The sequence below is a fragment of the Castor canadensis genome, chromosome 5 (assembly GCF_047511655.1).
Source record: "Castor canadensis chromosome 5, mCasCan1.hap1v2, whole genome shotgun sequence".
Lineage (NCBI taxonomy): Eukaryota > Metazoa > Chordata > Mammalia > Rodentia > Castoridae > Castor > Castor canadensis.
In genome coordinates, this window is record NC_133390.1 from 51,697,768 (window position 1) to 51,722,954 (window position 25,187).

A 25,187-nucleotide genomic window follows, 5' to 3' on the forward strand; every position below is an offset into this window, starting at 1 on the left:
AACTAATGAACCAATAAAGAAATGGGCAAGTGAACTAAACAGAACTTTCTCAAAAGAAGAAATTCAAACGCCAAAAAACACATAAAAAAATGCTCACCATCTCTAGCAATAAAGGAAATGCAAATCAAAACCACACTAAGATTCCACCTCACCCCATTAGAATAGCCATCATTAGCAACACCACCAACAACAGGTGTTGGCGAGGATGCAGGGAAAAAGGAACCTTCTTACACTGTTGGTGGGAATGTAAACTAGTACAACCACTCTGGAAAAAAATTTGGAGGCTACATAAAAAGCTAGACATTGATCTACCATTTGATCCAGCAATACCACTCTTGGGGATATACCCAAAAGACAGTGACACAGGTTACTCCAGAGGCACCTGCACACCCATGTTTATTGCGGCACTATTCACAATAGCCAAGTTATGGAAACAGCCAAGATGCCCCACCACTGACGAATGGATTAAGAAAATGTGGTACCTACACACAATGGAATTTTATGCAGCCATGAAGAAGAACAAAATGTTATCATTCGCTGGTAAATGGATGGAATTGGAGAACATCATTCTGAGTGAGGTTAGCCTGGCCCAAAAGACCAAAAATCGTATGTTCTCCCTCATATGTGGACATTAGATCAAGGGCAAACACAACAATGGGATTAGACTATGAGCACATGATAAAAGTGAGAGCACACAAGGGAGGGGTGAGGATAGGTAAGACACCTAAAAAACTAGCTAGCATTTGTTGCCCTTAATGCAGAGAAACTAAAGCAGATACCTTAAAAGCAACTGAGGCCAATAGGAAAAGGGGAATAGGTACTAGAGAAAAGGTTAGATCAAAAAGAATTAACCTAGGAGGTAACACACACGCACAGGAAATTAATGTGTGCCAACTCCCTGTATAGCTATCCTTATCTCAACCAGCAAAAACCCTTGTCCCTTCCTGTTATGGCTTATACTCTCTCTACAACAAAATTAGAGATAAGGGCAAAATAGTTTCTGCCGGGTATTGAGGGGGTAAGGGGGAGAGGGAGAGGGTGGGGTGGGTGGTAAGGGAGGGGGTGGGGGCAGGGGGGAGAAATGACCCAAGCCTTGTATGCACATATGAATAATAAAAGAAAAAGAAAAAAAAAAAGAAGAATTAACCTAGAAGGTAACACACATGCACAGGAAATCAATGCGAGTCAACTCCCTGTATAGCTATCCCTATCTCAACTAGCAAAAACCCTTGTTCCTTCCTATTATTGCTTATACTGTCTCTACAACAAAATTAGAGATAAGGGCAAAATAGTTTCTGCCAGGTATTGAGGGGGTAAGGGGGAGAGGGAGGGGGTGGGGTGGGCTGTAAGGGAGGGGATCGGGGCAGGGGGAGAAATGACCCAAGCATTGTATGCACATATGAATAATAAAAAAAATTAAAAATTAAAAAAATAAAAATAAGAAAAATAGAAAATATTCCAGATCATCAAGAGACTTACAAGAAAGAAACATCTTTTTTTCTCTTTTTTTAACTCTTTCTTCTGGACTTCTATTTTTTCCAAAGATCAGTATCAGAAAACAGCATGAAAAGGAGTGTCTGTGTTCTTTATTTTCTGTAAATTGTTATTGGAAATGCTGTTCATATTTTAGTCAATAATCCTTTGATGATACTGCCACTAAGTCCCACTTTTACTCTTTGACTATTATCTTTTAAATTTCTCATGAAACCATTATATCTCTATTACTTGTATTTATTATTCTTTATAGCACTTTAAAAGGAGGTAGAAACCACTAATCCATGACCAAAAAAATGAACAAATAATATAGTGAGTTTGAGGAAAAATCTATTTAATACTAAAAGATTTTTATTAACCAAATATCTTGCACATTGGACTGCAATAAACAGAATACTTAAGTAGTGACACATATCACTTGCCCCTGTAATCTATGAATTATACAAAATAAAACTATTTAAAACATGTTATGAATGTTACCAGTCTTTAACAGTATAAGAAATATTTATTTTGTGACCATTCTGAACTTACTTTTACTTATATTTATTAAAATTGGAGTAAGACACATATTTTTTGAAATAAAAATTCTACAATAAATATCAAATAAATAACCCTTGTCATGGAGTTTCCATTTCTTGTTGAAGTAGTGACTTCTACCATACTTGTTTATTCCTGCAATGCTCCATCTTGATTTCAAGGTGGGATTTCAGCTGTGGGTCCACATGAAATAAATCTTCACAAATAAGCCTATGTCCTTACTTGGTTCAAATGTGAATATTTGTCAGACCCAGAGTACAGAAAATGCTGCACCATGCTTAGGATAAGAAACTGCTACCAAGACAACATGTTACATGGTTTTCACAAGCTAAAATCATGGATTAGGACTGGCACAAATTATTCTTGGGAGCTCATTATATCTGTACGAAACTTCTTTTCCAGACTCTTGATTATATTCATAAAACAATACTTTTACTGTTTTATCTCCTGGTTTAATTTCATGTTTGTTTGGAATGTTTCCCATTCAGTATGAATTTTAATTGTATTTTGATCTGATTGAAAATGAGTATGTGGAGGCTGTGATTCAATCTGTATTTTGGCATTTATGCTCTGGGCATTTACAGATGCACTCCCACTCTTAGGACATTTTACATTTTAATCCCAGGTAATGAGTGGAGTTGGAAATCAGGATTGGGAAAATACTTAAATTTCTTTGCTTTTGCTATTGTATTGCCATGCTATTTTTTAAATTACTACAATTTTCATATCACACTTCTCATTAAAGCCTACAATTTTAAAACCCATAGCTCCAACAAAATGCTTCTTTCAAAAAAATGAAGAGATGTTCAAAATTTGTATGTGTCCTTAACACAACAGATTGGTAGCTACTCCAATGTTTCATCCAGCAAAAAAATGTTACATCACTTGCTCAGTTTCTAAAGCCTGCTAGGATTCCTGATGGTACAAATGAAGTAATCTTTCAACAACTCAACACTAGGATTCAGAAATGGTGAAATCAGGAAGCCACTTAAAGTTTAATCCTCTGTCTATTAAGAATTTCTTTTGGAGAAACATAAAAGTTACTGTTTGGTACCTACAAGTGCATAGGAAACCTGTTGACTGAGAATTGGCCCAGATATCGAAGTCCTGAATGGATTCTTTGTTCTTGAAAGATTTGCTACACATGCCTGTGTTTGAAAGAGGGTGGGGGAAGGGTGGGAAGGGATGTCAGACAAGAATACCAATAGGTTTCGGTCACATCTCAAAGTGTAATAATGTTCATTTTCTAAAATATTTATTGGACTAGATGGAAAGGATTATTTGACCTACTAGTTATTTCTGAAACAGTTAAAATATTATTTCAGGAAACAATTTTTAAAGGACATTAGTTCCTAAGACAGAATTGTGACTGCTTGCAAAATGTCTTTTCAGTGCCCTTAATATCTCCATCTATGATCATTGCAAGAAGCAAATACTTTGAGTTTCAAATAAGACAAAGTGGTTACAAAAATTTGTTTTACATAGACAAAGTATTTAACTCTGGATTAAAAAGATAGGTGCTACAGGCAAATTAGATTCAACTTCCCCAAAGCTTCTTAAGAGTATGTAAAAGAAAGCCTTAGTCCATCAGGATTAACAGGTGGTTTAAATCCCCTTGGAGTGCATTGGCTGAATTCAATACTGATATGAAATCATTTATTCAAAGGGGCTGTTCTCTTTTGAGGATTTAATAAGCGGGGTAAGACTAAGCTGTGTTATTCAATTTGAGCGTTGTAATTTCTGTGGTATGATTCAAAAAGCTTTTTTTATGCTTGGAAAAAAAAGCAGTAGCAACACTCATGTTGACTCTTGTTGGTGTAGACCCATTTCCTTAGAGAATCAACTAGCTCTTACATAGATTTCACTTCAAAAAATTGAGCTTCATGAAGCAATTATAATTTTATACTCTGAGATAAAGCTGGGCAGACAGAAAATGCATGGGAGACAAGAATCGGATGTCTAAAGAATCATTCAGACAAGAGTAATGAATAGATTGAAATCAGATGAAGTTTATTGTGAATGAACAAAAGTTCCTTCAGTTTGGTTGCAGAAGAAAAAAACTAGAAAGAAAGAAATCTTTAAAATTGTAGCATAAGAGAGACGGAGTTTAATAGTATCATGTATAAAATTAAGTTGTCCTAGTAGCCAGTATATTACAGAGAAACAGGATCAATAGGATATATCCTATCTATCTATCTATCATCTATCTATTATTTAACTATCTACCACAAGAATTTTTTAAAGAAATTGGCTCATTCAGTTTTGAGGGATAGGAAGTACAAAACCTATGGAGTAGATCAGCAGGATAGAGATCCAGGCAGGGGTTGATGTGCTAATTGAAAACTGCAGGAGAGGTCAGTAGGTAGGAACCTCATGCAGGGTTTCTGTGTTACAGAATTTCTTCTTCCTCATGAAATCTTTGCTCTTAACACCTTCACAATGTATGGAGCCCATCCATATTATGGAGGGGAATCTCCTCATTCAAGGTCTACTGATTGTAAAAGTCACATCTAAAACCTGTTTTCACAGAAACATCAAGGTTGGTGTTTGACCAAACAACTGGACACTGTTAGCCAAACTGACACTTAAAATTATGCCAGGCACTGATGGGTCAAGCCTGTCATCCTAGCTACTCAGGAGGCAGAGATCAAGAGAATCGCCAGTTTGAAGCCAGCCCCCAGCAAGCAGTTTGTAAGACCCTATCTCAAACAAAAACAAACAAACAAAAAAACAACACAAAAAAGGGCTGGTAGAGTGGCTCAAGTGGTACAAGTGCCTAGCAAGTGTGAGGCCTTGAGTTCAAATCCTTGTACTGCCAAAAACCTAAAAATTAACCATCACACTTGCCTAACAAGTCTGTTTAGAGAGACATTAGACTTAGAACTAGAGAGAAATGGCACCTTTCAACTCTTAGACCCCCACCAGAAATGAACATGATATTGAGGAGGATTTAAAGTTTACATAAGAATTGTTTCAGAAGGCCAAAAGCCATATGTTCTCTTACATCTATGGAATATAGACCTAATACAAATGCAACAATAATTTGAAAAAACAGGTCTTGCTAAGGGAAGTCACATACGAGAGAGGGAAGGTAAAAGAAGGAAGTTAAGAAGGCGAATGTGGTTGATGTACTTTCTATACAAGAATGAATAAAGAGTTTTTAAACCTGTTGAGAGAGGGGGACTAAGGTAGAAAGAACAAAAAAGAGAGGCGATTAACCAATTTGAGTCATAATACATGTATACATGAAAATGTCGCAAGGAAACTCCCTGTATAAGTATCATAAACAAATAAAAATGTCATTTTACTTTTATAAAATTGGACACAGGAGGGCAGAACAGATCCTGTCTGGGGGATTGGTACCCATGGGAGATGCGAGGATGTGGGAGAAAGGGTGTGGAGGGTGAATATGTGGCAAATACTGTGTACACATGCATGTAAATAGTTGAAACTATTCCAGGATTGGTGGGGGGTGGAGAGAATAAAGAAGAATGAGGAAATTCAAGTATGATATATTTGATATATTGTAAGAACTTCTGTCAATGTCACAATATAGCCCCAGCATAAGAATAAAAAATTTAAAAAAAATTAATGGTTGAAGAAACTAAGGTGTTTTGCCTGGAAAACTGAAAATCTTCAAATGATCAATCACTGTGTTCGATTTGCTATGTTGAAAACATAGTACTGTCACATATAACTTGTATTGTTCCAAGGAAGAAAGATAAGCACCTATAAAAGAATGACACAGTTTACTTCAGTGTAGTGATGTGTTTTCTAACAGTCATAGTTGAGTAAAAGATAAGATGGCCTACTCTATTGAGAACTGGTAAGCTTCCATTGTAGGGGTTACAAGTGAAACTGATTTCATTTCGTAGGGAGATAGATAGAAAGAAACATAGATAGATAGATGAGATTAAAAAAAAGAAAGAAAGACAAAGAAGGAAGGAAGGGAGGAAAAATGAAGGAAAATTCAGCATCAGGTCTGAGACTGGATTAAATAGATGGTCTCTTTTGTTAATAAAATGATTTTAATGGTTTAATGTGATTCTATGACTTTTAATATACTTTAAAGCTTACAAATAATATTATTTATATTTATAATATTAATATTATTTAGATAATATGATGTTGAACTCATAGTAAAAAGTTATCATTTGCCCTCTGCTGGATGATAGCCAAGATATCTGTCCTTTGATGCCTATTATGTTTAGTTTTGATTAAGAATAAATATATGAATAATTTCATTAATGAATGAAATTAAATATCCTTGTTTTAGAGTTCATACCAAGTCATAAAATTGAAAACAGAGGCTATTTTTTAACAGTAAAATTTCCAAGTGTATGTTTGCTTGTAGGCTTGAGTAGTACTGTGAAATGTCTTTGGATATTCATAGACTCTTACTCCAAATAAACCAGTTTGAGAAGATTTTTGTTGCTTTGAAGATTATTTCACTCATTTAATTGCCTCATTGCTATGTACTGATTGTGTAGTGGCTTATTTTATATTAATAAAGGACTTATTTTCTTCCTTATAAAATGAGTGTGTTATTTTTTATAAACCCTTTTTTGGAAAATTGTTTCTATAAGATCTGTTAAATAAATGATTATTATTATGTAGTATTTTTCTTAAACTTGTATTACTCTCATTGCCATTCTTAAAGCTGGCTATATTGAGAGGAGCTAAGAGGAAGGAAAAAAATTAATGATGATGGAGAAGATTTGATTAGTATCATTCCATTCATGCAGAAAGATTCAGGGAGGAAACACTTCCCATATGCATTGCATTCTTATTCATAACCTGTATGTTTCTGTAGGGTGTCATATGTTAAAAAAACTAGGAATTTTAACCTGATTAATTTTGTTCTTCATCTTTTATCTTGTGTTCTGCTTGGGTAATGCCACCTTAAAAGCTTTCTGAATGTGTTAAAAAAAAAGTAGTTATACTATAATGAACAATGAAAACTGGTATCTGTAGTACCCATTGGACTTATTTCCTTGAAGATGTGATACATTCTATATGATTACAATAAGTACATGAAATTTTGATGTTGGACTTATAGATGTTCAGAGTAATGATTGCATAGTGGGCCTAAAGGATCCTCTTTTCAACTCAGCTAGCCACTGTTAGCTAATGAGTGCTGTTGCTAAAAGAGAACACGATCACATTTTTTTTTTCTGGATAATGCCATTATCTTGTCTGACTTCTAAATTAGGTGGCAAACTGGAAGCCCAAAGGTTTAATCCAGTTTGAATATGTGTAAATGATTAAAAATATGAAAGCATGTAAAATTTAGGAGATTTCAAATAAAAACAAGGTTTTCTTGAAACCTTGGAATTTCTGGAAATGTTGGGAAATATATTCCTGCATAGCAACCTTCTGCCAGAGTACAGCCAATCCTGCCATGAGGCAAGCTTTGTGCACTCCAATTGAACACATGGGATGTGTCCATATACTGGTTCACCAGGTGGCTCACAGTACTTATTTACATTACCTTCCAATCCTTAATGTGTGCTTCCTGTTCTAGAGAAGAAATGATGCTCAATTTAACTACAAGGTTCAAGACAAACTGCTACAACTTCATAATGTATAATGAAAGTATTACAGGAGACTGTTTTTAACTTAAGGTTTGCCTAGAGTCCCTTGGATTTAAAAGGAATAGGGCTGTCTTATTATGACTATAGAGATATGATTAGAACAATTTTTCCTACCATTATCCAGTTTGTGGCTTTCAACAAAGATTTGCTGGAAATGCAAACCACAATTTCAGTGCTTTTATTGGCAAATAGGGCAATATTAGTGAGTTGAGACAGTAATTGCACTGTAATAGCCATCTGCACTCCAGCTTACAATTGTTTTAAATGTAATACTTTGATTAGGTGTTTCCAGAAATAAGTGTGCTTAAGTAATTCAAGAAATAAGGAAATGTCTTACAAATCTAGGGATGATTTAAAAGCTTTGTTAAAGTTATTCAATATAAGTTACCTAGTGAAGCAGATTCCTGGAATTGATCAGCTGTAAATACATAACTTCCAAGAAACTATACTACTACAAATACTATAATTACCAAAAATTCTTCATTGAAATTGTCTAGAATATGCCAGTAAATCTGCTATGTAAGGGTAATATCTAAAAATATATTGAAAAAAATAGTGAAGTATCATGTCATAAAAGAGCCAAAAGTATATTAGCATTTTCACTGATGTTTTAAAGTAATGATTTCAACATTCCTATAATGATATCTTCTCCTTTTGTGGTAAAATAATATTTACAATACAATAAAACTTTAATCTTATTGCTGCTTGCTAACTTATCAACTAACAATTTATACCAATCATGCAGTAAAGATAATTTATTCACCTTTTAGACACGAAATTAGAAATAATTTGTTAAATTACTTGGAAATTGATTTCACTTATATTTGAACCTTGTTTAGACTCTCTTTTCAAATATGGATGAATCTGTTTTTATAATTTGTCCACAATGCTGCTTAACCTGAAATCCACTTAGGATACAGAGGCTGTTCATCTGTGTTTGATAAGGGTACATGGGCTACAACTATATCTCTTCTATAAGTGAGTTCTACAGTAAAAAAATAATTAGAGTATATGTATGTACAAGACACTTATATACTAGCTGAAAATGAAAAATGAAATGAGCTGGGCCAGGGTGGATGGTAGGGATGGAATTTATGATGATCAAAAACTATTTTCTGACTGGTGGATTAAGTGATCATTACAATTCTAATGAAAAATAAATGTACATACATTTTAAGAGTTCCTTCCTTTATGTCATTGAATTTGAGCTCATTTTAAAGAAAAAAAAACTCTGAAAATAAGGCTAAACTTTTGTATGGGTGTGACAAATTTCTCCTAGCATGCAAATTTGTTTATGTTTGATTTTTTAATGCAATGATTTAGTATGAAGGGAAAATTTTGGTAAAAAGTCAAAGATCTAACTTGATTTCCTCATGTTGAAAAAATGTTTATTCTAAATAATATGAAGTACATACATCTTTTGCAAGCAAGATCCAGGTTCTAACTGATATAACTGTGCTTCATGTGACAAAGAAGGGCTTTGAACTTTTATTTTTTATTTTTCAGCTCTAGTAATGCAGTCACTGAGGGTTTAGTTTAAAGGATGTTAGGTAAGAGCTATCAAATTAGAGGAAATGGTTTCTAGTTAGGATACTTTCTTAGTCTAAATTAAAACTTTTTTAAGAACTAAAGAGCATTGGTCACCTTTCCCTGATTATAAATCATTCAGTTCTTTTCTGGACAGGATAACTGCACAACTTTCCACTTCTGGTGCTATCAGATACTGATGAATATTTTATATGACTAAAATTATTCCCTGATAGAAGCATATGCTCCATGTACAACAAATCAAACATTCAGTCGAATAATACAGCCTATAGGACAAGAAATCCCTATGATAAAGGACTTCAAGATTACAGATTACTGGCAAAATCTTCTCTTGGAATTTTGTGAAATGTATGACATTGTTGTGCATCACATTTTAGAAGTAAAAAAGTAATAAATGATGTCAGAGACTTTATTGCAACTATTTTATCTTTTCTTCTTTCTGAAAGCCTCTAATGGATTTACTCTTTTTAGCTAACCAACTTGTAGAATCTGTGGGTAGTGGTATTCAATATTTATGAAATGATAGATTTCTCACAGGACTGAAGCTACTGACTTTTTTTTTCTGCAAATGACAAGATTTATTAATTGGTACTTGAACCTGTTGCATTTTCATTTAAAGAAAGAGGACATGTCCAATATGCATTCAAAGTAAAACCTGAAACATTACTTGAAAACATCTAGCTTGAAAGGGTCACTGTAGTTAGACAGGCACATGCCTCTGGAGCAAGAGCAAAAGCTGAAGTTCCTATCGACATAATTAGGAAAACCTAAATGAGATGTCCTACAATTGTTTCTATCTTTTAAATAAGAGGTCTCAACTCCAAAAATACAAGGAAGTTTATGTTAATTAATGATATTTTGAAAATCAGTAGGTTTGTGTACCTCATATTTATTAATGGATAGAAGAGTATTATGCTTGTTTATGGAGCTTACACTTCTTTGAAAAACAGGAGCCTGGATTTATTTGGTATAGGAAGCACCAAACTCAACACTAAGCAAAAGATAGAAGGCAATGTGAATAACCCCTAGCTATTATTTTTTAGTGGTTACATTAGCTTTAAAATCACTTACTGTTTAGGGAGAGTTTGTTCAGAGGATTGACTGGAAATCTTATGAGGCCGAACTCGTGGTTTTTAATCTCACTTCACAATAGCCATAGGCAATTTGCCTATATCACAGAGGTAATTGAGAGTGTAAATGTTGTTAAGTTCTCTGAGCCAATTGAATAAAATGAAATGATATAGAGATATAGGTCAGTGGTATTACTGGTGGACACTGTGCCTTTTCAGGGTAGCCATTTAGGAAGATGAAATAATATAAATCAACACAATGGACTTCCACCTTCTGCGTAGTTATCCTTACAGGCAGTAATACATAAAGTAAAACTTTGCTATGGCATCTTTGAAGTGTCTTGAAAAATGTTCACCAAAGCATATCAGGTGAGCTATTTGAGAGGAATGTTTAGGTGAGGGATAAACTAGGTCCCAATCTCCCAAGGCTGATTGGGCTGGGAGTAGTTTGGCAGTGCCTAAACAAAGGTGGAGATTATACACCAGGTTGTGTCTAGCTTCCTCTTCATAATTGGGGCCTGCTGGATTTGTTTGCATTGACAGCCTCTTAGTCATTATTATCCCAATCAAACCAGTTTTCACAATGATGTTCCACATCCCGTTTTCATCACTACATGAAGTGTAGCATTGAAAGGGCCAGGTGTCTTTCACAAAGCACAACAGGACATTGATAGTAGTGTAGATTAGATCCCGATCCAATCTCAGGCCTTATTTCTTACTTTATGACTTTTTTCCCTAGACCTGCAGGCTTTCCCTCATCGAGTTGATGAAGGCTTGCTTCACACATACCACTCAAGAATTCTGTATAGTATAAAATAAAAGATCAAAAGAAGGTAGGAAAAAAAAGAAGTATGAGAGCGAAATGAAAATTGAAAGAGACATAGTTGGAAAGAATCAAAGGTCTATAAAAGATGAGCTCAGGTTTCATGTTGGTGATGATTAGTCTTGCACAACCTTCTGAGACCTGTGGAAGAATTTGCTTGTCTAAAATTCAGCTTTTTCTTTCTTCTTCTTCTTCTTTTTTTTTTTTATAAAGACTTGTCAAAATGAGCAACTTTTCTCTCATTTAAAGATTGGATCCTTTCTGAAAAAAGTTTGGTAAGGCTAGGCATTTGAATGCAGTTACATGCGGTGAATCAGGCACATGGAGGACAGCTGACTCCACAGAGCTAAGGACTTGGGTAAGTTCCCAGCGCTGCGGCCACCTAAAGTGGCTTCAAATGTGGCGTCATTTTTGGTAAGCATGGGAGACTCGTTTTAATTTAGTTATGTTTTCTTTAATCACACAAGATGCTTTCTGTAGAGTTCTTTTAAATGGCTATGTTTCTATAGTGGGTAAAGATTTAAGATAGGAAACGTTAAAAATAGCAAGAAGTGAAAATACTTTCCTTCATTTGGGTTCAGAAAAGTGGAAGCAAAATTTGATTTTATGAACTTCAATGCATCCTAATTATTTTGATGAGGTTGGGAGAAAAGATTGACTCTTCCCACAGATTCTTTAATCTTGAGGTGAGAGCTTGAGGTCCAAAATTGTGCGGGATTTGTCACAGCATTGCATTTCCAGCATAAATCCCAGCTACTGTCCATTGCCAGTCAGCTACAGCCAGGCATATTCCACTAATAGAAAAAACAGATAATTTATCCAAAGATTTCTTATCAGGGTCCCATTGTACCAGAAAAGTTGGCTGGATATGGTTGGGATCATCTCTAATTACAAAGGTGATGATAATTGAAAATAATGATGGCCTGATTTCTTTTAAATGAAAATTATTTTAATGATTAGCTTTGTGTTGTTAGAATTGACCAGGAATCTCACATCAGCTGGGAGAAGTCATTCCTAACTGAGAGGAAATATGGTGACTTCCATTTCTTGGGTGATCTCTAATGCTCCTTCCATGTTATGATTCCTTCTATTTTGACTTTGGTAAAACCAGTTGTTTTTGGTGTTAGGTTCATGTATTTGAGACAGAAATCATTTTGACTTTCAGGACTGTGACATTATTTGGTTTGCTTCTCTGAATTGCCTTCTTATGATTAAGGGTTAAAGAAAAACATTTTCAACTGTTGGTTTAAATAAATTGAGTAGCAACAACACATTAAATTTAGTTAAACACTTAATATTTCTCTATTTTAGTTTTAGTCACTAGTGTTACCTAATATGTCATTGTTTCAGAACTCTTATTTGAACCATAACTTCTAGTCATACATTTTTAAATGACCTTAAGTGATTTTTTAAATTTATTTTTACTATTATAATATCTAGCTAAATATAAAATCTAGAAATATGCCGTATATATTTCCATTTTAGAGGTTTTTGGAAATGTTCTTAAAATAAAAAAATAGTCATCATTCTTAATAGCTGTAACAAGATCATATAGTAACAGGATGATGGCAGATATTGCAGCAAATTCTACATTTCTTTCAACACATTTGAAGCTTTATTTTTTCTATTAAAGAAAGCCTATAATAATGCAGAGATAATAACTGAATCAGAAATCATATTTAAAGGTAGATTTTTGACCCATTGAACCCAGAGCAGACACAAACAATAATATTTTCAGTTATGGAGTCAAATAGTAAGTAACTAAAGATTTACATTTTTGAAGACTTTTCAATAACTTGAATAACATTGGATTCTTTAATAGAAAATGACAACCCTTTGTATCATGTAAGTGCCTATTAGTAATGTTTTTTCCAAAAAATTAATTTTTGTTAATGCGTTGTTTTTCTGTATTTAAACTGGAATGTAAACTAGGTCAAGACTGTAAGTTAAGCTTGATTTGGTTTGCTATGTTTGTCTTCATTGCAAAATGGCATAAAAAGTAAAGCATGAGACTGAATTTCACAAATTCAGTGTACCCCACTGATTATTAGATGTCTGAGATGATAAGTGGGAAAGCATGGGTTTTCCAAACTTAGAAGACTTCAATGATGAGGTAAAGAAAGGTACACTTTGCAAAAGTAGCCGAGCAATTCTACCAGCTCAGTGTGACTTTTCCTAATGTTGAGCTGGCAAATATTTCATTGGCCTTCACTAATGTCTACAGAAAAAATATATTAGTAAGAAAATGATAACAAGATGATATTTGCTGAAATTCTCTTAAGAATTTATTTTGTTCCGAACCCAGATTTACGTGTTGTATATTTATAGTCATATGCTAATTGTTTTCAGCAGGCTCATCAAACTTTCCCATATAAGGCCAGATAGTAAATATTTTATTCTTTGTGGATCTCTGCTATGACTACTCTAATCTGCCACTGTAGCTCAAAAGCAAGTCATAGAAAATACAGAGAAAAACATAACATAAAATGTTATGTTCTAATAGAATTTTATTTATAAGCACTAAAATTTGAATTCATATAATTTTTACTTTTTAAATGAAATGTGTTCTTCTTTTGATTTATTTAAAAATGTAGAAACTACCCTTAGTTTAGACATAAAAAATAGATGTGCAAAATTTTGTCTGCAAGCTATAGTTTATTAATCCTTTGATTTAAATCATTAATTTTCTAGAACCCACAATATACTAGCATGTCAAAAAAGTATAAAAAATACAGAATTATATACAAAGATCTTTATGGATTTTTTCTTGCAAAATAACAAAATATTTTAAAAGTTATAGAACCAAACCAAAAAATATGCTAACCCATAAGAACAGAGAAGTTAGATTGATATGATAATTTCTGTTGTTACATGTGAAAAGTCTAGATGCTAAATAGAAAAGATTTATTTTATTTAGTTAAAAGGCAGTTGAAGGTAAATGAAACTGTCGATGGCTTTGTGTTTGTACAGTTAACATTCTCCATAAAATGAGTTTGACTTGAACCTTTCTCTGAAATTGCATCATCCAAAGAGTAAGAAAGAATAAAGACCACTTATTGTCATACATTAGAATTTAAAGCATTATGTTTGCTTAAGTTTGCTTATTTGAAAAGCAAGAAAAATAGCAAGAGTTCATATAACAATACTATCAATTAAGCATATTATCATTACACTATCAAACATAAATCTTTACATTGCATGAATTGTACTTTCAAATTAAACTATCTTTCTTCAGATAAGAAATGGTATGGCATTGGAAATAATTCACAGCTAATTTTTCTTTCCATTTCAAAAGCAACTCATTGCAATTTGGATATAATGTCATAATAATTGAATAATTTTTAGAATCACTAATCTCATAGATTTTAAATAATTATTCACAACAGACACAGATTTTTAAACCTTATATTTATTTGTGCTCATGGATTTGAATTCTGCCACAGCAATGCTAAATAGAAATTCACTTTGTATAAGCATTTAAAGTTGAGGTATATATCTGATTTCTAAAATTTTTTGCTAAATTCTAACATTCTTTATTCTATTAAAATGCAAACCATCACTACTAATGGAGTGAAAGGAAACTTAATAAGAAATTATACTATTAAATTTAAATTTTTAGCTGACAAAATTGAAATTTATAGTAAAAGTAATCCAATTAATCAAAACTATAGACTATAAAATACTAGTGTAACTTTTTTAAAAATGGAATTTATTAGCTAACTAAATTCAAGCAAGTTTTAATTCATGAGTTTGACATATGGAGATCTAATTTCAAATCAATTTCTAGTCCCCAAATCCTATTTCCTTTTTGTAGTAAAACCATATAAAATCAATATAAATTATTTTTAGTTATTGTGAGCTGATTTTATTTTAATATGATTAATGATTTGCTGAACTGAAAATTTTAATTTCGTTATGGATGGAATATCTAAACACTAAAGCATTATCTTCATCAGGAATGATTGTTGGTTCATTTAGTCTTCCAGCTTTTGACTGTATGATACTATCTCTCCTTGGTTACAAGATAATCATCCACTAACATTTTTGAGAATCTACAACCAATCTGACATTCTGCTAGAGTCTAAATCCAAAGATGAATATATATGTTTATTCTCATGAAGCTTACAGATTTATAAGGGTAGAACAAAGGTACATATCTAACAATAGGTGTGATTTTGCATATCCAGGAGACATTTGGTAATACCTGCAGATTTGTTTGAGTGCCATAACTTGAGGAGAGGGCGTGTTCCTGCTATGTTGTGCACAGAAGCAAGGATGTTAAACAACTTACAACAAAAAGAATTATCTGACCAAAAATATTAATAGTGCCAACTTTGAGAAATTCTGGTTTAAATATAAAGCATATTTAGAATTACTGCTATAGAGTGAAACATAGACTCCAGTGGGAATACAGAAGAAGAAGTGGAAGATTCTATAAGCAATAAGAGCTGTCCCCATGGAAGAAATGTCTTGGGAGAGGAACTCTGCATGAGCAGACTCTTGCAATGCTTAATGGAGAGAAGTGATCCTGTGGAGAGGGGCTAGAAAGATCTGCTTTTCAGAATGAAGAAGCAAGGTGAGCAAAAGCATGGATACATAAAATAACTTCTTATCTTTGGGAACTGTAAGAAGTCTCAGATGCATATGGGAAAATAGAAAACTGATTGGGCAGGTAAGATTTTTTGAAACCATGTCATAGAGTTGGGACTTTCTCTTGAAAGGTGTTGGAAATGATGATGGATTTCAAACATGGGCATGAGATGATCAGGCAAATTTGTAGGATTCATTAACCTCGGTGTGAAGTGTCTTGAGTATAAGGAAACATAGAATCCTATATCATTATGTCAGAAGGGAGCCAAGTTGGGGAAAGTTCTCCCAGTGGGAAAGAAGGGTCCCATTCATTTCCTTATAAATGCTTATTTTTGATTCAATAACTTCCACTTTCTTCATCAGAATGATATCAAAGGAACAAAACTTGACCCATTTTCAGTAGGTTGCTAAATGCACTGTGCTGCTGGCTGGCTCACTCCTGCAGGACTGAGTTCTGAGATGCCGTGTTAGGGAGGGAAAATTGTCTTTCCTTGGAAATTCTGCTTTCAGACTCAAGCCATGGTGGGGAGGAATAGAATATGTTCACCAACTTAAATAAAGACAATAAGAAATGATATCTCAATTAACAGGAAAACCTTCTTCCTCTGTCTCAGTGGTTCTCAACCCCAGAAGCTTGCTAGAATCACTGTGGAAGAGATAATGAGGATTTGTATTTCTTAAAACTCCTTAGATAACATGAATCTGCATCTGGGTGAAGACCACAGAATTATTTTAGTTCAGGGAATTCTGTCATGGAGAGATAATATCAATCTCCCATTTCATTTGACTTTGCAATGATTTTTAAAACTTTTTCCCAATTAAAAATTAAATTCATTTCCATTAAAAATTAAAATGAATTTACATTTTTCTAAGCATATGCCCATTTTCAAAAGGTAGCTTTATTTTTAACAGTGTTATAGCACAAGTGGGAACTAGACAATTTCTTATATAAAATCACCAAGATGGATGAGTTTCACTCAGGCACCAGGGAGACAGCTGGAGATTGAAACCTGGAATTTGTGAATAGAGACATTGTATCCTTTGAAAAGGGTCTTATTTTGTGCTGCAGGGGTCTGTGTTTAGTTGGTCAACATGGCACATAAGCACAGTGCAATGAAGGAAAAGTTGGAGTTTGTCTTCTACAGCCCATTCTGTTCTTTGGCCCTAGATTACACACCCATCATAGGCAGCTGTCTTCAAATTGGGGGGTGAGGATTTCTTGCTAATGTAATACAGGAGAAACTGTGATAGTACTGATGGCTGTTTCATCCCTGGAAAAGTAACTAAAAATGTCAACTCTAATCCTTTGTTTACTCAAGAAATAGCTATGAATTATCTGCTCTGTTTAAGGGAATGACTTATTTTTCCTATCTGTTAGGAAATAGAAAGGAAGGGTTAATCTTTATTCCCTGTGAACTAATTATCATGTTGTACCAGTGAGCAAAAGAGAAAACACTATTATTATAAATTGTCACCTTCTCTCCAGTCTCTTGAATATTTTCCTTTGTATTGTTTTCTGTCATCAAAGCTTTTTCTTCATGAAGAAATGTCTTCTAGAAATAAATTCTCTTCTTATTTTTTCTCCTTCAATTCACAAACACACGTCTTATGTCTATTCCCTCTGCTTCTTACTATATATTCATAACAAACATTCTTCCAAGACATGAACAAATAAATAATCAATCAGACTCTGCAATCCAACTTTGAGTCCTTACCCAGAACTTGGAAAATGTGCTTTTCATCAAAGTTGTTCTTGTAGGTAGTTCAGTGTTGGAATTTTAATTTCTTCCTGCTTGCTTTTTCCATCAGCCCAATCAAAACATGTTTGTGGGTGGGTACATTCAACCCATGGGTACCATATTCTACCTGTTTTAACCAGTGGCTTTCAAACTTTTTGATGATGATTCACAGTAGATAGCTTACATTGTGATTTAATATCCACATGCCTATTCATATATATAATATGTGTATACATGTATATATCACAAAATACTGTATGCACAGTGCTAATATTTTTCATCCCATTTAGTTTGCTCCTATACTATCTCATCTTATTATATTTTATAAAAATGCTTTTCTTTACTGGCTAATGGATATTCTAGCACAATATTTATTGCAGATGATTGTTCTAATCTAGACCCATGATTTACAGCAAGCCCTATGGAGCATCCTTCCATGGGGATCAATAAAACTCTCCAGCAGTGTGCACATAATTTGAAAAAAAACTGTACTTTGTTTCATTCCTTTGATTTGTTTTTAATGAAGAGAGTTAGTTTATTTAGCTTGTCAAATATCACATTTAGTTGAAAGGGAGATTGTTTTATCTTTTTCAAAGACCTTATCCCTACTCTTCTTCAAGTTTCACTTATATTTCAACTTTTTTTCAGGGAACTGTCCAATGAATAGAACAAACTAAAAACTCACTTTAATTCTTTTCCCAACTAATTAACTATTGCCAGATGACTTCTTTTGTGTAAGTCTTTAAGCAGAGAATTTCTAGAATGATGAACTTTGCCTTTCATGTTATTCTTGGTAGAACACTTACAAAAATAACATGAAAAAATGTCTCCTAACAAGGTGGGATCTCTATGTCTACAAGGATATGTTAAAGTTTGCCAAAGGTCCTGATTTACTGGTCATAATGCAACATTACTGCAGTCTCATCCACAATAAAACTTCCCTGCTCACCTGCTTCCATTTCCCATCAAGGTCATTTTACCTGTGTCTAAGAGCTTCTGCTTGGATAGCTTGCTTACTTGCCTACTGTAACCCACAACCATTTCTAGAGCTTACCCAGTGCTTCAAACCTTAGAGACAGGCTATGCGGTTGATGAGACAGCAGCTGACAGTCATTTTTAGAGTTCTGTCTTTTTTTCCCAGCTCTGGCTATTGCAAGGCTATCATTTGTTGGCATTATGCTCATTTCATCCAGATGCAATGCTAATAACTATCTTTTTAAAGAACAATTCTACAATGTTTTGACACCATTGACTTTGATTCTGTAAATCTGTTTTTTTTTTTTGCATCTTTTCCTAATGTTCTTTTTTGGAAAGTTCCATAATCTAGTTATAGTTATTTATTTAGATGATAAAAATAGATAACAAGAAAGTTTAATAATGATGAAGTGCCACAGTTAGAATAAGTTACCTATAGATCACTTGTTTTTGAATTTTTGTGATAAATGTCAAATATATGAAATTAAAATATTCTAATATTTAATATTTTGCATATTTCCCATACACAGACTTTTTTGATCAATCATCATTTTAAAACATAAGTATTATTGCTACTTAAAAATCAGAAGTAGGCCAGAACTGGTGGCTCATGCCTGTAATTCCAATACTTGGGAGGTGGAGATCAGGAGGATCTCAGTTCAAGGCTAGTCCTGGCAAAAAACATAAGACCCTATCTGAAAAATAACTAAAGCAAAAACGTTGGAGAGATGGCTCATGAGGTAGAACACCTGCCTAGCAAGTGTGAGGCCCTGAGTATAAAACCACAGCACCACCCCCAAAAAAATGATTTGTGTATATAATTGTGTTATTAGCAAACAGCTCAATTCAAGGTGCTAAAATTATTAAATCAGGGACTGGTTTTAGTTAATGTCTTTTATATTATTTATAATGATCATGAAAATACTTAGGAAAGCTTCTAGACACTTGGTATAAATTCCCACACCTAAAAAAAAGGTGATTTTGTTTACTTTACTGTGTTTTTCAGAGTGATGTCACGAGGTTAATAATACATCCCTTGAAAGAGCTCAACAAACAACTAAGAAACTCATGAGCATTAATAAGAGCAGGGTTGAAAACATACTTTATGCAGAGTAGGGTAAAATATTAGTATAAAATTATCAGCAGCTTATTGCCTTTTGTGATTTTTGCTTCATAACGGCCTTTGAGGAAAAAAAGCAAAATTAGAAGTTGCCAGGAAAGTAAATAAAAGTATAAAGCCATCCATGTAATTATAATTTTACCATTTTTGTCTGTGGGACAAAGTACCAAACCATACCAAAAAGAAGGGGTCAATGTTTTGTTGAGCACCATGGAGAACAGTCTGTGAAATCTCTTATTTCTTATAATGAGAAGAAGCGGATTTGAGGGGCTCAGGATGCACCATTTGCTACTTCATTAATTTTCATGGGCAGAGCAGGAAGGCAGTAGATTTTTATAGCATCTTGATACAGTAAAGTTTAACTTCTGACAAGGCAGGTAGGTGAATTTTGAAAGAAGGCCCTGCGGAATTTATCATCATTTTTTCCTGAAGTTGATAAACATCATAGGTTCATAGGCTCTTTAGAGCTGAACATCATCTCTGTCATTCTGTACTACAATACTTCATTTCACACATGAGGTAACTGACATAAGACCCATCGTGCAGTTTCTCCCAGACCACACACGTATCAGTGACACAGTGAAAACCAAGGCACAAGCCTACTGTTACAGTTGTTCAAAGTTGTGTTAGTGCATATGGCATAATTGTCCCATTCTATGAAATTCACAGACAATATGAAAACAAAGGTATCTCAGCATCTAGGAGGAAGTTGTTGGAGGCTCAGGCCACAATTTATGATGGTAAGGCATTTTTTCAAATAATTTTTCAATATCCCTAAGTCATAAATATCATCTCCTGAATTAACTGTTTTTAATGTTGTTAATGTAAAAATGATGAAGGTAAAGTGTATCCCTTTAATTTAAAACTTTCTAAAAGTAGAAATGCATACTGTGTGTATTTAGTGAGGTCTTATCATGCTGGCATTGATTGCCAACAAATTCAACTATATTTTCTTGGTCAAAAAGGAAGGGAAACACAACTAATATTAGTAACATACATGGGTCTAATCTCCAAACCTATCTATTCCTCCAGATTTTGAGTTCAAATCCTGACTTTTAAAGAATTTAAATATAATTTTAAGTGTACTTTGAAAATAATCAATTTTATATCCAAAAGTAGCTAATTGATATACTGAAAAGGAAATCTAATGTTAAATTTTTACAAGAGTGACAATATGTTTGAAGGAGTTTATTATAATAAACCTTCTCAAGTATTTGCTAATGTTTTAAATTTTTAATTGAATACATTCAATTTTCAACATGTTGATATGATATACAATCTTGACAGCATTTGATTTTTATATAAAAAGTAAAAAAAATCAGTTACACATTTTAAATCAGAATTAAAAAAAGACTTACTTGTTACTTGAATAGTTCACGTTTGAACTACTAAAAAACAACATGCATAGATTATTTAGTAAAAAAAAAAGAAGAGTTTCTCTAGTTTTTCATTCTTTTAAACACTTCGATGCTTATATATTTCAGAAGCTAAGTGATGCTAACCTACCAAGAAGAGTTTGTCTTCTAAGCTGTAATTACTCACTAGTCAAAGATTTTGTCTGGGATAATGGCAAGATTCTTTTTGGCAGCCATCATGCAACATAACCCTATTTATAGCCTACATAAAGATTTGATAAGCTAAAGTTGTTCTTATTGTTATTATAGCCCATTTAACTCCTCTTTATATAACCCATGTATCTAACATTCTTTTGATTTAAGTTACACAAAATCCACTATTTTCTCTCTGCAACCCCAACCTTACAGCCTTCACTATTTGATTATATTTTGCATTTCTTGGCTCTCATAATATTTGAATGGCTTTTCATACAGCTTTAAGCATTTCTGATTTTGAGGGGATTTTGCATTTTTGCACATTTTTCTGGTCTGGAAATACTGTAGAATTCTTATGGATGTTAGATGGTATCTGAATAGTGGAATTTTCTATATTGCAAGAGACTAAAGGATAGAACAACAAATTATAATACATAAACCTTTGCTTTTAGTTGTATTATATCTTTGGCATGTTTTTCCTTTGATTCTGGATTGGGAAAAACAGCTATAAAATATTTTTGATGAATTAGAGAACTTTTAATATGGAATTGATATTGGATTCTACTATAATTATTTTCTTGATATTGATGATGGTATTCTGGTTACGTGGAGATATTTATTATTCTGAGAGGTATGCTAGAATATTAATGATCAAAATGTCTAAAATTTAGTTTCAAATGATAAATCATCCACCACCACTACCACCATACAGATGGGAAGATGGATGGAAGGATGGGTAGGATAAAGCAAAAGATTAGAAAACTAATATCTGATTGGAATTTGCATATTTCAGGTCTTGATGGTTTCAACTTCCAAGAATATAACATTGGTAATATTGATCCCATCTCCAAAGACAGTGATCTCATTGTGGCAAGAAAAATTAGTTGTAAAGATCTCATGGGATTCCATGTGTTTCTATACAAGATTGTGTACTCTTAGACAAGTGTCTTGCACAGAGTAATGACTGTATACATGAACTACTTTAAAAAATTCTTACTGTTTTTGTTGGCGAGGGTATTCAGTCATTTAACATTTTGGGGTCCTAATTGACATCTGTGGAGAATTTTCACCTGTTTGTTCTGTAGGTACCACCACTGCTCTTATTGTACACAAAATAGTCACTTAGCTTGCAATCTTTTTTCTGAAAATGATTATGGTGCAGTGACTTACACCTTTATCAGTGATTACACACATGATTTCTTGCTGTTATGCAGTGAGCTCTACCTAGAACGACTTTCTCCAGTCTTCATCTAATTCTAATCAATCCTTCAATTCTTTTTTTTTTTAGATATTTTTATTCATTTATTCACATGTGCCTTCATTGTTTGGGCCATTTCTCCCCACTGCTCCCCACACCCTCCTTCTCCCCCACTCACTCAACCACACTTCCAGGCAGAACTTATTCTGCCCTTTTCTCCAATTTTGTTGAAGAGACGACATAAGCAATAATAAGAAAGACAGCGTTTTTGCTAGTTGAAATGAAGAACAGCTATACAGAGAGATTCCTAGCATTGCTTCCATGCACAAGTGTGTTACACCTCAAATTGAACCATCTCTACCTGACCTGATCCTCTTCCCATATTGACCTCTGTTGCTTTAAGGTTTTTGTATTAGCTCCTCTGAGGTGGGGACATCAAACATTTTCTTGTTTTGGGTTTCCTACCCATCTCCATACCTCCCATATATGCTCTCCCCTTATCATGTGATCCAAGTCCAACCACATTGCTGTATTTGCCCTAGATCTAAAGTCTGCATATGAGGGAGAACACACAATTTTTGGTCTTCTGAGCCTGGCTAACCTTGCTCAGAATGATGTTCTCTAGTTCCATCCATTTACTTGAGAATAATAAGATTTCATTCTTCTTCATGACTGAGTAAAATTTCATTGTGTATAAATACCACATTTTCTTAATCCATTCATCAATAATGGGGCATCTTGGCTCTTTCCATAACTTGGCTATTGTGAATAGAGATGCAATAAACATGGGTGTGCAGGTGCCTCTGGAGTAACCTGTGTCTCATTCCTTTAGGTATATTACCCAGGAGTGAGACTGCTGGATTGTATGGCAGCAATCTCTGTGTTTAGAGTTTTAAGAAGCCTCCATATTTTTTTCCAGAGTGGTTGCACTAGCTTGCATTCCCATCAGCAATGTACGAGAGTTCCTTTTTGCCCACATCCTCTCCAACGCCTGTTTATGGTGGTGTTTTTGATGATGGCTATTTAAACGGGGGTGAGGTGGAATCTTCGTGTGGTTTTTATTTGCATTTCCTTTATGGCTAGAGATGGTGGACATTTTTTCATGTGTTTTTTTGGCCGTTTGAAATTCTTCCATTGAGAAAGTTCTGTTTAGTTCAGTTGCCCATTTCTTAATTGGTTCATTGAGTTTGGAAGAGTTTAGTTTTTTAAGTTCCCTGTATATTCTGGTTATCAGACCTTTGGCTGATGTATAGCTGGCAAATATTTTCTCCCACTCTGTGGGCAGTCTCTTCAGTTTAGAGACCATTTCTTTTATTGTGCAGAAGCTTTTTAATTTTATGAAGTCCCATTTGTCCATTCTTCCTATTGGTTGCTGAGTTGCTGGGGTTCTATAGAGGAAGTTCTTGCTTATACCTTTAGTATTTAGTATCAGTATTAGTATTAGTGTTAGTGTTTCCTGCTCCTTCCTGTACTAACTTTAGAGTTTTGGATCTGATATTAGGGTCCTTGATCCATTTTGAGTTGATACTAGTATAGGGTGATAAACATTGATCTAATTTCAGTTTTTTGTAAATAGATAACCACTTTTCCCAGCAACATTTGTTGAAGAGGTTGTCTTTTCTCCATCGTATGTTTTTGGAGACTTTTGTCAAAAATAAGGTGGGCATAGCTATGTAGATTCATATCTGGTTCCTCTATTCTGTTCCACTGGTCTTCATATCTGTTTTTGTGCCAATACCATGGTGTTTTTATTGCTATGGCTTTGTGATATAGTTTGAAGTTGGGTATTGAGATATCTCCAGTTTTGCTCTTTTTACTAATTATTGCCTTGGCTATTCATGGTCTCTTGTGTTTCCAAATGAATTTTAGGGTAGATTTTTCAATCTCCATGGTGAATGTCATTGGGATTTTGATGGGAATTGCATTAAACATGTAAATTAATTTTGGTAGTATAACAATTTTTACTATGTTGATTCTACCAAACCATGAGCACGGGAGATCTTTCCACCTTCTGTAATCTTCCTCGATCTCTTTCTTAAGGGGTTTGTAGTTTTCCTTGTAGAGGTCATTCACATCCTCTTTTAAGTTTACTCCTAGGTATTTGATTTTTTTTGAGGCTATTGTAACTGGAATTGTTTCTTAGCTTGTTCATTATTAGTGTATAGAAAAGCTAATGATTTTTGTAAATTCACTTTGTATCTTGCCATCTTGCTATAGCTGTTTATGGTGTTTAGGAGTTTTGGGGTAGAGTTTTTTGGGTCTTTAAGGTATAGGATCATATCATCTGCAAATAAGGATATTTTGACAGTTTCTTTACCTATTTGTATTCCTTTTATTTCTTCTTCTTGCATAATTGCTCTGGCTAGAAATTCCATTACTATGTTGAATAGGAGTGGGGATAGTGGACATCCTTGTCTCATTCTTGATTTTAGGGGAAATGGTTTCAGTTTTTCACTATTAAGTATGATGTTGGCTGTAGGTTTGTCATATATAGCCTTTATAATGTTCGGGTACTTTCCTTCTATTCCTACTTTTCTTAGAGCTTTTGTCATGAAGTGGTGTTGGATCTTATTGAAGGCTTTTTCTGCATCTATTGAGATAATCAAGTGTTTTTTTTGTCTTTGCTTCTATTAATGTGCTGTATTACATGTATAGATTTGCAGATGTTGAACCACCACTGCATCCCTGGGATTAAGCCAACTTGGTTGTGGTGAATGATATTTCTGATGTGTTGTTGGATTTGGTTTGCCATTGTTTTATTGAGGATTTTTGCATTGATATTCATTAAGGAGATTGGCCTATAGTTCTCCTTTTTGGAGGTGTCTTTGTCTGCTTTTGGGATGAGTGTAATACTGGCTTCATAAAATGAGTTAGGCAGTGTTCCTTCCCTTTCTATTTTATGGAACATTTTAAGGAGGGTTGTTATTAGTTCTTCTTTAAAAGTCTGAT

General features: G+C 33.8%; 1 protein-coding gene across 1 annotated transcript in view; it reads left to right on the forward strand.

Annotated features, from left to right (window-relative positions):
• Positions 1-10,888: 10,888 nt before the first annotated feature.
• Zpld1 (zona pellucida like domain containing 1) overlaps positions 10,889-25,187 on the forward strand; it is a 67,041-nt gene continuing 52,742 nt past the window's right edge. The window contains exon 1 of the mRNA XM_020154933.2: positions 10,889-11,424. The gene's annotated coding sequence lies outside the window, so the exon portion shown is untranslated. The remainder of the gene's footprint in view (positions 11,425-25,187) is intronic.